Source organism: Polyergus mexicanus, unplaced genomic scaffold (genome assembly GCF_030449975.1).
Source record: "Polyergus mexicanus isolate NDT 795.1 unplaced genomic scaffold, iyPolMexi1.0 SCAF_4, whole genome shotgun sequence".
NCBI classification, from domain to species: domain Eukaryota; kingdom Metazoa; phylum Arthropoda; class Insecta; order Hymenoptera; family Formicidae; genus Polyergus; species Polyergus mexicanus.
Window position 1 is genome coordinate 6,817,539 of NW_027223324.1, and position 4,550 is coordinate 6,822,088.

The window sequence follows — 4,550 nt, forward strand, 5'->3', positions numbered from 1 at the left end:
AAGCAGTGGTATCAACGCAGAGTACTGTCGTTACGTCGAGCCCCGAAGAATTAAACTTTTGGAATACTTGAATCAAATATTGCCACAAGTGTCTCCAAGCTCAAAGTGGTTGAGTGTACCGAATGAGTCTTATGAATGGTTCAGTGCATTTCCAAAGTCAAGTCTAGCAGAATATTATGCAAATTATTTGCTAGCCCCTGTATTATTTTCAGAAACTTTACGCTTTATTCCAAACGACGCAGTGACGATTGAGATAGCGCCGCATGATATTCTACAATACATTCTTAATGATTCTTTAGATACCACAGTGACAAATGTCGCTTTATACAAATTCTCTCACAAATCGAATATTGAAATATTTTTACACGGAATTGGAAAACTTTATAATGCAGAATTACAGCTGCAAATTGCAAATTTATATCCAGAAGTTAAGTTTCCTGTAAGTCGTGGTACACCGATGATTTCTCATCTTATAAGGTAAATTCTACTTAATGTAACACAAGATTTTTCAGTCATATTCGCTATAGAAAAATAGTGAAATTTTAAGAAGCAGAAAATTAAATTGTATTATTTTTAATGACAGTAAAAGAAACGCTATATAATATTTTATATATTGTTTAATTAATGATATTTATTGTAGATGGGATCATTCCAAAGATTGGTATACGTACCGTTATATCGGGCTAAGAACAATTGACAAAGGAGAAGTAATTGTTACTATTAATGTGTTAGAGGAAGATTTTATATATATGACTGGACATGTTATTAATGGAAAAAATTTATTACCGGCTACAGGATATCTTTTGCTTATATGGAAGATGATCGGCTGGTTAAAGAAACAAGATTATCTCGATATACCAATTATATTTGAAGATGTCAATTTTCTACGCTCTACAATATTATGAAAACAAAACTCAGTCGATTTAATTCTTATGATACAAAAAGGTAACTTGTACAATTAAATTAATCTTGCAAACTAGATATACAAAAAATGAAAAATTTTTGCATAAAATACAAATGAGAGATAAGATTATATAATATATAAATTAAGAAAAGATTTGTATCCAATAAATAAATTATTAGAACAATCTGTCAATAGTATGACCGTAGATTTGAGCAGGTAAATACAGTATTAGCACTAACTGCGTTTACAAGAAACTGATATCGATATTCTTACAGGTAGTGGCAAATTCGAGATAATGGAAGGAAGCAATGCTGTCGTTACTGGAACAGTACGAATTCCAATTAATATTGAAGACGAAAAAATATGTATTACATTTATTGATCGAAATGACAATGATGAAGAGGAGATGAATATGAAAGATATCTATAAAGAATTGAAGCTTCGTGGTTATCAATATACTGGCGAATTTTGTGGATTAAAAAGCGCGTCAATTAGGGGAAAAAATAGTCATATTGTCTGAACTGACAACTGGACAATATTTATTCACAACATGTTACAGATGATGATTTTAGGACCGGATTCGAGAAATCTCTTCGTACCAACCAGAATTCGTAAAGTAGTAATCTTCCCAGAATCTCATATAGAACAAATTGAGAAGCTTCCAAATGAAGAAAAACGTATGTTACAGTAATATAAATAAACACAATATTTAGCCCGATATTATTTTCCGAAAAATATATGTATAAAATTGCGCTATTGTCTCATATTGCAGAAGTCCTTGTACAAAATTATAACCATTTAGATGCTTTGATATCCGGAGGAATTGAAGTAAGCAGCGTCGTCGCTACAACTATATCTCGCCAACAAAGATCAATCCATCCCGTTCTTGAAGAGTACAAGTTTGTTGCTCATCGGGATCTAGATGTAATGTCTTTAGAGGATATATCGGTGCATATTGCGGTCGAATGTTACAATATGATAAACGTAAAAATCATTGAATTTGTGGAGGATAGCGATCAAGTGATGCCGGAGGATTTAAATTGTTTATTTGTGAATAAAATTCTAGATGATTTACCACAAATTCAATCCGATATCAAACTGATAGCAACACATAAGCGATTCAAAGATATCACCTTGCCTGGCAATATTTCTACAATAGAATTTGATGAGCTGACAAAAAATCAAAATTGTTTGATGATTATAGGTTTTGGAATTTTAACAAAAAATAAAAACAAATTATACGAACAATTATTATCTGTCATAATATCAAAGGGATTTCTTCTAACATTTGAAGAGTTGGATGCTATTTATGATTACTCATGTCTGGATAAGTATGGGTTAAAAGTAATTTTGGAGAAATGCACCAACGATAAGACAATTATATTATTAAGAAAAATACACAATATTAAGAGGAATGAGCAGATTGTGCTTGTAAACAATTATGAATTTTCATGGATAGACAGACTTAAATCATTCATGAACGTAGAAAATGAAATTACGAGAATTATAATCGTCGCAGAAGGGGACTTCGATTGCGGACTAATCGGCCTTGTAAATTGTTTACGAAAGGAACCAGGTGGTAAAATGACTAGTATTTATTCAAGATAAAGATGCGCCTATTTTTTCATTGCAAGAATCGTTGTACATCAAGCAACTACAAGTGGATTTACCCATCAATGTTATACGTTCTGGTAGCATTTGGGGTTCTTATAGGCATTTTCCATTACCATTACTACAACCGAAACTCGTACAGAGTACTTATGTTTCTCAAATGGTACGTCAAAAAGAATCAATATTTAAGAAAAATTGCAATAATGTTTTGTGATATTTTTACTTATAAATTAAATAATGATTTACTGTAATTTTAATAGGATTAAAATAATCGTTATATTTATTTATTTTAGGTGCGAGGTAATTTCAGCACTGTTTGTTGGGTGCAAAACAAGATATCTATGATCAACAATGACGAAGAAAATTTGATAAGAATAGTCTATGCGCCCCTCCGATGGTGCACCACCTTGCCGTGGTGGAGGGGCTCCCCTTCCGGTCTTGGAAGGGGTCTAAGAGTGCACCACACATCTCGATCGTCGCGAGAATGTGTTTTATTTTTATTTATTTTGGATGTATGTGTTGTGGAATGGATTGGGGTATTGTGGGGGGTTATTGAGGGGTTTATGGGGTTTTTATGGGGGGGTTGTGTGGGATTGTGGGGGGTGTATGGGTTATGGGTGTGGGATGTATGTTTGTTAGGGAAGGGGTGATCGAGTGAGGTGGCGAGGTAGGTAACCTCTAGAAAAAATCCCGGGTAGGCCGAGCTCGTCAGGCGTGGTGAAGCCAATCGGCCTAGGTGAAGGAAAACACCGAAATCAAACCATCTTTCCTTGATACGCAATGGACAGTACAACGAAGGATAATACGTTTACTGCCGCAGTGGGCTTCGGATCCCACAGCGACCGGCGGGGGGGGGATACAGTCCCGGTTCCCCCCCCCCCCCGTCGTCATCCAACGACGGGCCACCAGGGGTGTTGCCGACGAGCACCCCTGGCGAGCGGACTATCGCCGATGATAGAGAGGTGAGGGTGGTCGTGCGGAGGATCGACTGGCCGGGCCCGGCTTCATCAAAGTCGGGGTCCCGGTCGCGCTCGGTCACGTCTGCGAGGGCGCACCCGTATAGTCGGGACGAGGCGGGTCGGGGCCAGAGCCTCACCCGCCAAGATGGCGGAAAGGTGGAAGGTGCGTCACGGGGGGGCAGCAATCGCTCCACCCCCGTCTCCTCCTCCAGGACCTCGCCGGCCAGCGAGGGTACGGAGGACCACGCGTTTCCCGAAGAAGACGCAATGGAGGTGGACGACCTCCCAAAGAAGAGGGGACGCGGGAGACCGCCCACCACGGGCGAGTTCGTAGGCCTCCGCGAGAAACGCGAGGAGGAGGCCGCCCGCAAGCAGGAGATGGAGAGGGAGCGTAGGGCCCAGAAAGCCCTATCGGAGGATGCTCCCCTCCCTCCGCCAAATAGGGGCCTTCGGGCCTATGAGGCGGAATGCGCCGAAGAGGTTTGGAAGGCCCCGACCCCGGACATCGCGGCGCGGAGTATGGAGCAGGCGGCGGCCATAGACCGTATCGCCGTCTGCTCCGGAAATCTGCAGGGCTCTCTCCAGAAGAGGCTCAGGGAGGCCGCGGCCCTTGTCAGGGTAACGGCCAGCACCCTGGCGGAGAGAGCCCAACAGAACGAGGCGAAAGGGGAGCTAGCGGCCCTCCGCAGGGACATAAAGTCCCTCGGAGACCGCAATGCGGATCTCCAACGGGAGATCCGCGAGCTAAAGGAGGAGCTCGACGCGACTCGTCGCGCGAAGCCCCCCTCCCGGCTAGAACTTCCCGGTTCGCCCGGGGGGTCTCCCCGCAAAAGGCGGGGGGTTCCCCGGGTGAAGTTGGTGGAGGAGCTGGACGTTCCAATTAGGCTGGAACGTCTAACCGCGGGAAGGGGACAGAGGTCCCCATCGCCGGGGAGGGTTATGGGACGGGGGTCCCCAACGTTTTCGGGGGGGGGGTCAGGGACCTATGTCCCCAACGTTGGCGGGTGGCCGGGGTAATGCGGCGATGAGACCCCCTTTGAGGGGTACCTCTGCGCCGCTCTCCGAGAGCTACCCGC